This window comes from Mytilus trossulus, chromosome 12, assembly GCF_036588685.1.
Source record: "Mytilus trossulus isolate FHL-02 chromosome 12, PNRI_Mtr1.1.1.hap1, whole genome shotgun sequence".
In the NCBI taxonomy this organism is placed as follows: domain Eukaryota; kingdom Metazoa; phylum Mollusca; class Bivalvia; order Mytilida; family Mytilidae; genus Mytilus; species Mytilus trossulus.
The window spans coordinates 56,951,369-56,965,930 of record NC_086384.1 but is presented as its reverse complement, the minus strand read 5'-3'; the positions used below and the strand labels follow the sequence as shown (position 1 = coordinate 56,965,930).

Below are 14,562 nucleotides of genomic sequence, written 5' to 3'. Positions count from 1 at the left end.
AATTACTAACTTTTAATTAGAAAACTATAAATGTCTAAAAAGTATGGTCATTTTACATGTTTGAATACAAAATCCATCAAATGTTCAACACTTTCTTCTGATGCATGTCGTTCAATACACCCTCTGTCACCTCTTTACCTTTCGTTAAAATCTTCTTATGAAGGAGAGATAAAAACAGCTTCACCTGAAAAATAGGAAGAAATCTTTCTAAAATCTTCTTATGAAGGAGAGATAAGAACAGCTTCACCTGAAAAATGGGAAACAAACTATATAATATAAGGTTATAAATTGTGAAAATTGTGATTAATTGCTTTTTGCAATTAATGTAAAAGAAGGGTGAAAGATGTAAGATCAACAGTCAAATTCATGAATTGAAAATAAACTGACAACGCCATGGCTAAAAATGGAAAAGACAAATATACAAATAACAATACGCAACATAGAAAAGTAAGGACTTAGAAACACTAACCCCACCAAAAATTGAAGATGATATCAGGTTCTCTGGAAGGGTGAACAAATCCTGCTTAACTAATGGCACCCATTGTGTTGCTCGTGGTATTACAAATTTGGTAAATACCCTAATTTGGTAGGTCAAATTCATGAAAAGGGATGCGGATTGTAATTAAGACATCAGAAACATATTTAATATCATTTGTGAAACCTCCTTATCATTAGTCTTGATTTTCTACTTTGTTATTTTCTTTTCTTACCTGATCAGGTGGTAGCAGTGTATTGAAATAAGCAGGTAATTTCTTTCTACTGATATTCCCTCCCTTAATGATTTCCTCCAACACAGTCAGGTAATTATTTCGTACCTGGTCAGGTAGTAGCAGTGTATTGAAATAAGCAGGTAATTTCTTTCTACTGATATTCCCTCCCTTAATGATTTCCTCTAACACAGCCAGGTAATTATTTCTTACCTGATCAGGTGTTAGCAGTGTATTGAAATAAGCAGATAATTTCTTTCTACTGATATTCCCTCCCTTAATGATCTCCTCTAACACAGCCAGGTAATTATTTCTTACCTGGTCAGGTGGTAGCAGTGTATTGATATAAGCAGATAATTTCTTTCTACTGATATTCCCTCCCTTAATGATTTCCTCTAACATATCCAGGTAATTATTTCTTACCTGATCAGGTGGTAGCAGTGTATTAAAATAAGCAGGTAATTTCTTTCTACTGATATTCCCTCCCTTAATTATCTCCTCTAACACAGCCAGGTAATTATTTCTTACCTGGTCAGGTGGTAGCAGTGTATTGAAATAAGCAGGTAATTTCTTTCTACTGATATTCCCTCCCTTAATGATCTCCTCTAACACAGCCAGGTAATTATTTCTTACCTGATCAGGTGGTAGCAGTGTATTAAAATAAGCAGGTAATTTCTTTCTACTGATATTCCCTCCCTTAATGATCTCCTCTAACATAGCCAGGTAATTATTTCTTACCTGATCAGGTGGTAGCAGTGTATTGAAATAAGCAGGTAATTTCTTTCTTCTGATATTCCCTCCCTTAATGATTTCCTCTAACACAGCCAGGTAATTATTTCTTACCTGGTCAGGTGGTAGCAGTGTATTGAAATAAGCAGGTAATTTCTTTCTACTGATATTCCCTTCCTTAATGATTTCCTCTAACAAGGCCAGGTAATTATTTCTTACCTAATCAGGTGGTAGAAGTGTATTGAAATAAGCAGGTAATTTCTTTCTACTGACATTCCCTCCCTTAATGATTTCCTCTAACACAGCCAGGTAATTATTTCTTACCTGATCAGGTGTTAGCAGTGTATTGAAATAAGCAGATAATTTCTTTCTACTGATATTCCCTCCCTTAATGATCTCCTCTAACACAGCCAGGTAATTATTTCTTACCTGGTCAGGTGGTAGCAGTGTATTGATATAAGCAGATAATTTCTTTCTACTGATATTCCCTCCCTTAATGATTTCCTCTAACATATCCAGGTAATTATTTCTTACCTGATCAGGTGGTAGCAGTGTATTAAAATAAGCAGGTAATTTCTTTCTACTGATATTCCCTCCCTTAATTATCTCCTCTAACACAGCCAGGTAATTATTTCTTACCTGGTCAGGTGGTAGCAGTGTATTGAAATAAGCAGGTAATTTCTTTCTACTGATATTCCCTCCCTTAATGATCTCATCTAACACAGCCAGGTAATTATTTCTTACCTGATCAGGTGGTAGCAGTGTATTGAAATAAGCAGGTAATTTCTTTCTTCTGATATTCCCTCCCTTAATGATCTCCTCTAACATAGCCAGGTAATTATTTCTTACCTGATCAGGTGGTAGCAGTGTATTGAAATAAGCAGGTAATTTCTTTCTTCTGATATTCCCTCCCTTAATGATTTCCTCTAACACAGCCAGGTAATTATTTCTTACCTGGTCAGGTGGTAGCAGTGTATTGAAATAAGCAGGTAATTTCTTTCTTCTGATATTCCCTCCCTTAATGATTTCCTCTAACACAGCCAGGTAATTATTTCTTACCTGGTCAGGTGGTAGCAGTGTATTGAAATAAGCAGGTAATTTCTTTCTACTGATATTCCCTCCCTTAATGATCTCCTCTAACATAGCCAGGTAATTATTTCTTACCTGATCAGGTGGTAGCAGTGTATTGAAATAAGCAGGTAATTTCTTTCTTCTGATATTCCCTCCCTTAATGATTTCCTCTAACACAGCCAGGTAATTATTTCTTACCTGGTCAGGTGGTAGCAGTGTATTGAAATAAGCAGGTAATTTCTTTCTACTGATATTCCCTTCCTTAATGATTTCCTCTAACAAGGCCAGGTAATTATTTCTTACCTAATCAGGTGGTAGAAGTGTATTGAAATAAGCAGGTAATTTCTTTCTACTGACATTCCCTCCCTTAATGATCTCCTCTAACATAGCCAGGTAATTATTTCTTACCTAATCAGGTGGTAGCAGTGTATTGATATAAGCAGGTAATTTCTTTCTACTGATATTCCCTCCCTTAATGATTTCCTCTAACACAGCCAGGTAATTATTTCTTACCTGATCAGGTGGTAACAGTGTATTGAAATAAGCAGGTAATTTCTTTCTACTGACATTCCCTCCCTTAATGATCTCCTCTAACATAGCCAGGTAATTATTTCTTACCTAATCAGGTGGTAGCAGTGTATTGATATAAGCAGGTAATTTCTTTCTACTGATATTCCCTCCCTTAATGATTTCCTCTAACACAGCCAGGTAATTATTTCTTACCTGATCAGGTGGTAACAGTGTATTGAAATAAGCAGGTAATTTCTTTCTACTGATATTCCCTCCCTTAATGATTTCCTCTAACACAGCCAGGTAATTATTTCTTACCTGGTCAGGTGGTAGCAGTGTATTGAAATAAGCAGGTAATTTCTTTCTACTGATATTCCCTCCTTTAATGATTTCCTCTAACACAGCCAGGTAATTATTTCTTACCTGATCAGGTGGTAACAGTGTATTGAAATAAGCAGGTATTTCTTTCTACTGATATTCCCTCTCTTAATGATCTCATCTAACACAGCCAGGTAATTATTTCTTACCTGATCAGGCGGTAACAGTGTATTGAAATAAGCAGGTAATTTCTTTCTACTGATATTCCCTCCCTTATTGATTTCCTCTAACATAGCCAGGTAATTATTTCTTACCTGATCAGGTGTTAGCAGTGTATTGAAATAAGCAGGTAATTTCTTTCTACTGATATTCCCTCCCTTAATGATTTCCTCTAACACAGCCAGGTAATTATTTCTTACCTGATCAGGGGGTAGCAGTGTATTGAAATAAGCAGTTAATTTCTTTCTACTGATATTCCCTCCCTTAATGATTTCCTCTAACACAACCAGGTAATTATTTCTTACCTGATCAGGTGGTAGCAGTGTATTGAAATAAGCAGGTAATTTCTTTCTACTGATATTCCCTCCCATAATGATCTTCTCTAACACAGCCAGGTAATTATTTCTTACCTGGTCAGGTGGTAGCAGTGTATTGAAATAAGCAGGTAATTTCTTTCTACTGACATTCCCTCCCTTAATGATCTCCTCTAACATAGCCAGGTAATTATTTCTTACCTGGTCAGGTGGTAGCAGTGTATTGAAATAAGCAGGTAATTTCTTTCTACTGACATTCCCTCCCTTAATGATTTCCTCTAACACAGCCAGGTAATTATTTCTTACCTGATCAGGTAGTAACAGTGTATTGAAATAAGCAGGTAATTTCTTTCTACTGATATTCCCTCCCTTGATGATTTCCTCTAACACAGCCAGGTAATTATTTCTTACCTGGTCAGGTGGTAGCAGTGTATTGAAATAAGCAGGTAATTTCTTTCTACTGACATTCCCTCCCTTAATGATTTCCTCTAACACAGCCAGGTAATTATTTCTTACCTGATCAGGTAGTAACAGTGTATTGAAATAAGCAGGTAATTTCTTTCTACTGATATTCCCTCTCTTAATGATTTCCTCTAACACAGCCAGGTAATTATTTCTTACCTGGTCAGGTGGTAGCAGTGTATTGAAATAAGCAGGTAATTTCTTTCTACTGATATTCCCTCCCTTGATGATTTCCTCTAACACAGCCAGGTAATTATTTCTTACCTGATCTCGTAGTAACAGTGTATTGAAATAGGCAGGTAATTTCTTTCTACTGATATTCCCTCCCTTAATGATTTCCTCCAACAAGGCCAGGTAATTATTTCTTACCTGATCAGGTGGTAACAGTGTATTGAAATAAGCAGGTAATTTCTTTCTACTGATATTCCCTTCCTTAATGATCTCCTCTAACATAGCCAGGTAATTATTTTTTACCTGATCAGGTGGTAACAGTGTATTGAAATAAGCAGGTAATTTCTTTCTACTGATATTCCCTCCCTTAATGATTTCCTCTAACAAGGCCAGGTAATTATTTTTTACCTTATCAGGTGGTAGCAGTGTATTGAAATAAGCAGGTAATTTCTTTCTACTGATATTCCCTTCCTTAATGATTTCCTCTAACAAGGCCAGGTAATTATTTTTTACCTTATCAGGTGGTAGCAGTGTATTGAAATAAGCAGGTAATTTCTTTCTACTGATATTCCCTCCCTTAATGATCTCATCTAACACAGCCAGGTAATTATTTTTTACCTTATCAGGTGGTAGCAGTGTATTGAAATAAGCAGGTAATTTCTTTCTACTGATATTCCCTCCCTTAATGATCTCATCTAACACAGCCAGGTAATTATTTCTTACCTGGTCAGGGGGTAGCAGTGTATTGAAATAAGCAGGTAATTTCTTTCTACTGATATTCCCTCCCTTAATGATTTCCTCTAACACAGCCAGGTAATTATTTCTTACCTGATCAGGTGGTAGCAGTGTATTGAAATAAGCAGGTAATTTCTTTCTACTGATATTCCCTCCCTTAATGATTTCCTCTAACACAGCCAGGTAATTATTTCTTACCTGGTCAGGTGGTAACAGTGTATTGAAATCAGCAGGTAATTTCTTTCTACTGATATTCCCTCCCTTAATGATTTCCTCTAACACAGCCAGGTAATTATTTCTTACCTGGTCAGGGGGTAGCAGTGTATTGATATAAGCAGGTAATTTCTTTCTACTGATATTCCCTCCCTTAATGATTTCCTCTAACACAGCCAGGTAATTATTTCTTACCTGGTCAGGTGTTAGCAGTGTATTGAAATAAGCAGGTAATTTCTTTCTACTGATATTCCCTCCCTTAATGATTTCCTCTAACACAGCCAGGTAATTATTTCTTACCTGGTCAGGTGGTAGCAGTGTATTGAAATAAGCAGGTAATTTCTATCTACTGATATTCCCTCCCTTAATGATTTCCTCCAACACAGCCAGGTAATTATTTCTTACCTGATCAGGTGGTAGCAGTGTATTGAAATAAGCAGGTAATTTCTTTCTACTGATATTCCCTCCCTTAATGATCTCCTCTAACACAGCCAGGTAATTATTTCTTACCTGATCAGGTGGTAGAAGTGTATTGAAATAAGCAGGTAATTTCTTTCTACTGATATTCCCTCCCTTAATGATTTCCTCTAACACAGCCAGGTAATTATTTCTTACCTGGTCAGGTGGTAGCAGTGTATTGAAATAAGCAGGTAATTTCTTTCTACTGATATTCCCTCCCTTAATGATTTCCTCTAACACAGCCAGGTAATTATTTCTTACCTGGTCAGGTGGTAGCAGTGTATTGAAATAAGCAGGTAATTTCTTTCTACTGATATTCTCTCCCTTAATGATCTCATCTAACACAGCCAGGTAATTATTTCTTACCTGGTCAGGGGGTAGCAGTGTATTGATATAAGCAGGTAATTTCTTTCTACTGATATTCCCTCCCTTAGTGATCTCCTCTAACATAGCCAGGTAATTATTTCTTACCTGGTCAGGGGGTAGCAGTGTATTGATATAAGCAGGTAATTTCTTTCTACTGATATTCCCTCCCTTAATGATTTCCTCCAACAAGGCCAGGTAATTATTTCTTACCTGATCAGGTGGTAACAGTGTATTGAAATAAGCAGGTAATTTCTTTCTACTGATATTCCCTTCCTTAATGATCTCCTCTAACATAGCCAGGTAATTATTTTTTACCTGATCAGGTGGTAACAGTGTATTGAAATAAGCAGGTAATTTCTTTCTACTGATATTCCCTCCCTTAATGATTTCCTCTAACAAGGCCAGGTAATTATTTTTTACCTTATCAGGTGGTAGCAGTGTATTGAAATAAGCAGGTAATTTCTTTCTACTGATATTCCCTTCCTTAATGATTTCCTCTAACAAGGCCAGGTAATTATTATTTACCTTATCAGGTGGTAGCAGTGTATTGAAATAAGCAGGTAATTTCTTTCTACTGATATTCCCTCCCTTAATGATCTCATCTAACACAGCCAGGTAATTATTTTTTACCTTATCAGGTGGTAGCAGTGTATTGAAATAAGCAGGTAATTTCTTTCTACTGATATTCCCTCCCTTAATGATCTCATCTAACACAGCCAGGTAATTATTTCTTACCTGGTCAGGGGGTAGCAGTGTATTGATATAAGCAGGTAATTTCTTTCTACTGATATTCCCTCCCTTAATGATTTCCTCTAACACAGCCAGGTAATTATTTCTTACCTGATCAGGTGGTAGCAGTGTATTGAAATAAGCAGGTAATTTCTTTCTACTGATATTCCCTCCCTTAATGATTTCCTCTAACACAGCCAGGTAATTATTTCTTACCTGGTCAGGTGGTAACAGTGTATTGAAATCAGCAGGTAATTTCTTTCTACTGATATTCCCTCCCTTAATGATTTCCTCTAACACAGCCAGGTAATTATTTCTTACCTGGTCAGGGGGTAGCAGTGTATTGATATAAGCAGGTAATTTCTTTCTACTGATATTCCCTCCCTTAATGATTTCCTCTAACACAGCCAGGTAATTATTTCTTACCTGGTCAGGTGTTAGCAGTGTATTGAAATAAGCAGGTAATTTCTTTCTACTGATATTCCCTCCCTTAATGATTTCCTCTAACAAAGCCAGGTAATTATTTCTTACCTGGTCAGGTGGTAGCAGTGTATTGAAATAAGCAGGTAATTTCTATCTACTGATATTCCCTCCCTTAATGATTTCCTCCAACACAGCCAGGTAATTATTTCTTACCTGATCAGGTGGTAGCAGTGTATTGAAATAAGCAGGTAATTTCTTTCTACTGATATTCCCTCCCTTAATGATCTCCTCTAACACAGCCAGGTAATTATTTCTTACCTGATCAGGTGGTAGAAGTGTATTGAAATAAGCAGGTAATTTCTTTCTACTGATATTCCCTCCCTTAATGATTTCCTCTAACACAGCCAGGTAATTATTTCTTACCTGGTCAGGTGGTAGCAGTGTATTGAAATAAGCAGGTAATTTCTTTCTACTGATATTCCCTCCCTTAATGATTTCCTCTAACACAGCCAGGTAATTATTTCTTACCTGGTCAGGTGGTAGCAGTGTATTGAAATAAGCAGGTAATTTCTTTCTACTGATGTTCTCTCCCTTAATGATCTCATCTAACACAGCCAGGTAATTATTTCTTACCTGGTCAGGGGGTAGCAGTGTATTGATATAAGCAGGTAATTTCTTTCTACTGATATTCCCTCCCTTAATGATCTCATCTAACACAGCCAGGTAATTATTTCTTACCTGGTCAGGGGGTAGCAGTGTATTGATATAAGCAGGTAATTTCTTTCTACTGATATTCCCTCCCTTAATGATCTCCTCTAACAAGGCCAGGTAATTATTTCTTACCTGGTCAGGTGGTAGCAGTGTATTGAAATAAGCAGGTAATTTCTTTCTACTGACATTCCCTCCCTTAAAGGGAAAATTCACGATTTTTTACTTATGGTTTAAATATGTTCATTATGACATAATATATATATTCACAAAGTTTTATCGCTATATGTGCAGTAATAAAGGAGAAATTCAATATTTAATGAAAAAATATTAACTACTTCCTGTAGGTCGTGACGTTTTCTCCTGGTTTTTGCATGCCGGGTTTTAAAATACAATCATTAAAAGTCTTGGTTTTTAATCATATTTTAACGTAATCGTAAGCGCGCCGATGACTTATGCTTTATCTAAATAACCATCCGATAATAAGAAGATAAAACGCACAGACGTTCAATTGTACATATTCATGAGATAAATTTTCTATGTTAAACGTATATATTCGAATTCTTTTTGTAGACAACACAAAAATTTATAAAATTATTTTTAATTAATATATTTTCGGACTGATAAGGTGAACCAGGAACATATATTTAGATATACTGTTCCCAGGGTGAACAAAGTAAAGAACAATAATCTGTAAAGACAATATGTTGGTGTACTCTTATTAACCTTTTACTATCTCTGCTATGACTTGATACGATGTGTGTATTCACGGTTCTGTGGCAATACTCGTAGATGGCTTGTTGAAAGGTAAATTGTTATTTGCACTTCGGTATTTAACCACGCCTCTCGGGCACACTTTGCCAGGTGTGACTGTCTATTCGGATCAGTGAATTATAAGACAAGGGAGCATTCAATATACATATTTAAAATATATATTCAAGTTGGTGACAAATAAAAATTGATCGCCGTGGAATTATTTAATTATGTTTTGTGCTATTATTTATTTGAATTTAAATAAGTTAATTTACTAAGAAATACACAATTTTCGGTTAAAGACGGGAAACTTAAATCATATGTCCGATTGAAATGATTTACACCTTTTGTCCTTGATTGATGTCTAATAAAAAGGAGTACTTAGAAATTATAAATAGCTTTACCAAAGTATTTTTATTTGTCTTTATTAGGCAAATAAATGAATGAGAACACTTAGATTTAGACTTTTTAAAAGCCACGTATAAATTAATAACTGGAACTGAAGATAACTCTACCGAAGCGGAATATAATATGAACGAATAAAGAAAAAATATTTTTTCTACTTGAGAAGTTTTAAAAATTTGACAGCAAATTTACGGTCTTCTTGGAAAGGAATCGAAAAATTACGAATAGATATTTTTTATCAAGTGTGAAAAAGGTCAACCAAATTTAATCATAATCGGGGACGTCCTTATTAAAATAGTCTTCGTCTCACAACGTATAATACTTAATAACTATTTGACCAAAGATGTTTAAAAACAAAAGACAACGAATTTAATGTCATCTTTCCCTATTTTTGAATGTAATTATAAGTCTGTTCAACTGGCAAGAATACCCCTAAAGCGGACAAATATCTGACAAGCAGTTTATTCTTTAAATTTGCTGTCATTGAATATCAAGAAAGAAAATAAATCCCGAAAATGATTTGAAACTTTAATACTCAATAGCTTTCCTAGAAAATATTCACATCCCTCGGGGATTATTAGTGTACGTCCAGTTGCATATGTCGGAACAATTATGGTGATGACGAATTTCTTTCTTTATTCGAGAACAATCTAATTGATATATAAATCTGTGATTTTACTATGTTCATAACTTCGATGAACCAAAGCAAGTTATAGATCGACCTGTCTTTAAATCAAATTGGTCCTCTTCTTCTTCTTCTTTTGGTATATGATAGTCTATCGAATTGGATGATTACATACTGTTGGTATACGTGGACTAGTCTAATATTTACAAAACTTTTACCCCAATTTGCACAAAATTTATGTTTCTTTCAATGTATACATGTATATATTTTAAATTGCGCTGTAATTCCGTAACTTTCTATCCGGGCGTATAAACGAATCGTCGACAAGTGCGCACATTTTTTTTATCAACATTTCTGGAATGATCCAACTATGTCCATTACTATTGACAACGAGTAAATATTACATTTTCCCAGAGACATATAATACAAATATTTTTTTTATTTTTTTCTTGTATCATTTTTTTTTTTATAAATAATATTCTTTACACCAGAAATTTTATTTATAAACAAGCGTATGAGTTAAGTAATGACTAGTATATTATATCACTTTCGGACACGCAAGACAGAGATGTATATTATAAATGCACCTGATAGTTCAAAATGGAAAGTTATAAGTTATCGGCCGTGTACACTGATCAATACCTACAGAAGTGAAACGATGCATGAACTTGCAAGCCCGACAGGAAATCGCCTGAATACCTGGACGTGTCACCTTACACCCCTCACAATACCTTTGGGAGTAATACCTTAAGCCATGCGGGTGACCAGTGGAGCGAAGATCCTAATTTATTTGAATAAAGTATATTACTTTAAAGAATTATGAACGAATTAGATTTTCGAAAACAATTTTCACGGAACACTTTTTTAACTAATTCCAATATTAACAGTTTGAAAATAACAGACTATATGGTTATTAAAAAAATAAGAACATTTTCCGTATCAAGTTAGTTAGTCAAATAAAACAACCGTAAGATTGACAAGATATCGACACGTAATAAAGACTACATCGGTTACTGTAGTTTTGTTTCTTTGTGGTTTATAGACATATCGGGATTTTTATTTGGACAAGATAACAAAATGGCGGAAAGCAAAGAACTGATACTCAAAATTTAAAATCGATGGTGATCTCTTATCTAGCGGAATAAAACTTTGATATTTATAAATTTGAGCATTTTTATACAGAATGGACATTATATCAATTTTTGATTTTTTTGCGAAGTTTCCCTTTAATGATCTCCTCTAACACAGCCAGGTAATTATTTCTTACCTGATCAGGTGGTAGCAGTGTATTGAAATAAGCAGGTAATTTCTTTCTACTGATATTCCCTCCCTTAATGATCTCCTCTAACAAGGCCAGGTAATTATTTCTTACCTGGTCAGGTGGTAGCAGTGTATTGAAATAAGCAGGTAATTTCTTTCTACTGATATTCCCTCCCTTAATGATTTCCTCTAACACAGCCAGGTAATTATTTCTTCCCTGATCTCGTAGTAACAGTGTATTCAAATAGGCAGGTAATTTCTTTCTACTGATATTCCCTCCCTTAATGATCTCCTCTAACAAGGCCAGGTAATTATTTTTTACCTTATCAGGTGGTAGCAGTGTATTGAAATAAGCAGGTAATTTCTTTCTACTGATATTCCCTCCCTTAATGATCTCATCTAACACAGCCAGGTAATTATTTTTTACCTTATCAGGTGGTAGCAGTGTATTGAAATAAGCAGGTAATTTCTTTCTACTGATATTCCCTCCCTTAATGATCTCATCTAACACAGCCAGGTAATTATTTCTTACCTGGTCAGGAGGTAGCAGTGTATTGATATAAGCAGGTAATTTCTTTCTACTGATATTCCCTCCCTTAATGATTTCCTCCAACACAGCCAGGTAATTATTTCTTACCTGATCAGGTGGTAGCAGTGTATTGAAATAAGCAGGTAATTTCTTTCTACTGATATTCCCTCCCTTAATGATTTCCTCTAACACAGCCAGGTAATTATTTCTTACCTGATCAGGTGGTAGCAGTGTATTGAAATAAGCAGGTAATTTCTTTCTACTGATATTCCCTCCCTTAATGATTTCCTCTAACACAGCCAGGTAATTATTTCTTACCTGGTCAGGTGGTAACAGTGTATTGATATAAGCAGGTAATTTCTTTCTACTGATATTCCCTCCCTTAATGATTTCCTCTAACACAGCCAGGTAATTATTTCTTACCTGATCAGGTGGTAGCAGTGTATTGAAATAAGCAGGTAATTTCTTTCTACTGATATTCCCTCCCTTAATGATTTCCTCTAACACAGCCAGGTAATTATTTCTTACCTGATCAGGTGGTAGAAGTGTATTGAAATAAGCAGGTAATTTCTTTCTACTGATATTCCCTCCCTTAATGATTTCCTCTAACACAGCCAGGTAATTATTTCTTACCTGATCAGGTGGTAGAAGTGTATTTAAATAAGCAGGTAATTTCTTTCTACTGATATTCCCTCCCTGTATGATCTCCTCTAACACAGCCAGGTAATTATTTCTTACCTGATCAGGTGGTAGAAGTGTATTTAAATAAGCAGGTAATTTCTTTCTACTGATATTCCCTCCCTTAATGATTTCCTCTAACACAGCCAGGTAATTATTTCTTACCTGATCAGGTGGTAGCAGTGTATTGAAATAAGCAGGTAATTTCTTTCTACTGATATTCCCTCCCTTAATGATCTCCTCTACCACAGCCAGGTAATTATTTCTTACCTGGTCAGGTGGTAGCAGTGTATTGAAATAAGCAGGTAATTTCTTTCTACTGATATTCCCTCCCGTAATGATCTCCTCCAACACAGCCAGGTAATTATTTCTTACCTGGTCAGGTGGTAGCAGTGTATTGAAATAAGCAGGTAATTTCTTTCTACTGAAATTCCCTCCCTTAATGATCTCCTCCAACACAGCCAGGTAATTATTTCTTACCTGATCAGGTGGTAGCAGTGTATTGAAATAAGCAGGTAATTTATTTCTACTGATATTCCCTCCCCTCATGATCTCCTCTAACACAGCCAGGTAATTATTACTTACCTGATCAGGTGGTAGCTGTGTATTGAAATAAGCAGGTAATTTATTTCTACTGATATTCCCTCCCTTAATGATTTCCTCTAACACAGCCATGTAATTATTTCTTACCTGATCAGGTGGTAGCAGTGTATTGAAATAAGCAGGTAATTTCTTTCTACTGATATTCCCTCCCTTAATGATCTCCTCTAACACAGCCAGGTAATTATTTCTTACCTGATCAGGTGGTAGCAGTGTATTGAAATAAGCAGGTAATTTCTTTCTACTGATATTCCCTCCTTTAATGATTTCCTCTAACACAGCCAGGTAATTATTTCTTACCTGATCAGGTGGTAGCAGTGTATTGAAATAAGCAGGTAATTTCTTTCTACTGATATTCCCTCCTTTAATGATTTCCTCTAACAAGGCCAGGTAATTATTTCTCACCTGATCAGGTGGTAGCAGTGTATTGAAATAAGCAGGTAATTTCTTTCTACTGATATTCCCTCCCTTATTAATTTCCTCTAAAACAGCCAGGTAATTATTTCTTACTTGGTCAGGTGGTAGCAGTGCATTGAAATAAGCAGGTAATTTCTTTCTACTGATATTCCCTCCCTTATTAATTTCCTCTAAAACAGCCAGGTAATTATTTCTTACCTGGTCAGGTGGTAGCAGTGTATTGAAATAAGCAGGTAATTTTTTTCTACTGATATTCCCTCCCGTAATGATCTCCTCCAACACAGCCAGGTAATTATTTCTTACCTGGTCAGGTGGTAGCAGTGTATTGAAATAAGCAGGTAATTTCTTTCTACTGATATTCCCTCCCTTATTAATTTCCTCTAAAACAGCCAGGTAATTATTTCTTACCTGGTCAGGTGGTAGCAGTGTATTGAAATAAGCAGGTAATTTCTTTCTACTGATATTCCCTCCCGTAATGATCTCCTCCAACACAGCCAGGTAATTATTTCTTACCTGGTCAGGTGGTAGCAGTGTGTTGAAATAAGCAGGTAATTTCTTTCTACTGAAATTCCCTCCCTTAATGATCTCCTCCAACACAGCCAGGTAATTATTTCTTACCTGATCAGGTGGTAGCAGTGTATTGAAATAAGCAGGTAATTTATTTCTACTGATATTCCCTCCCCTCATGATCTCCTCTAACACAGCCAGGTAATTATTACTTACCTGATCAGGTGCTAGCTGTGTATTGAAATAAGCAGGTAATTTATTTCTACTGATATTCCCTCCCCTCATGATCTCCTCTAACACAGCCAGGTAATTATTACTTACCTGATCAGGTGCTAGCTGTGTATTGAAATAAGCAGGTAATTTATTTCTACTGATATTCCCTCCCTTAATGATCTCCTCTAACACAGCCAGGTAATTATTTCTCACCTGATCAGGTGGTAGCAGTGTATTGAAATAAGCAGGTAATTTCTTTCTACTGATATTCCCTCCCTTAATAATCTCCTCCAACACAGCCAGGTAATTATTTCTTACCTGGTCAGGTGGTAGCAGTGTATTGAAATAAGCAGGTAATTTCTTTCTACTGATATTCCCTCCCTTAATGATCTCCTCTAACACAGCCAGGTAATTATTTCTTACCTGATCAGGTGCTAGCTG

At 35.7% G+C, this 14,562-nt stretch overlaps 1 long non-coding RNA gene across 1 annotated transcript; it reads right to left on the bottom strand.

Annotated features, from left to right (window-relative positions):
* Positions 1–13,451, bottom strand: LOC134692925 (uncharacterized). Its single transcript, XR_010102294.1, has 2 exons — positions 13,390–13,451; positions 1–184 (listed from the first exon to the last, which is right to left on the bottom strand). It is a non-coding gene; the product is annotated as an uncharacterized LOC134692925 (long non-coding RNA).
* Between the last annotated feature and the right edge of the window lie 1,111 nt (positions 13,452–14,562).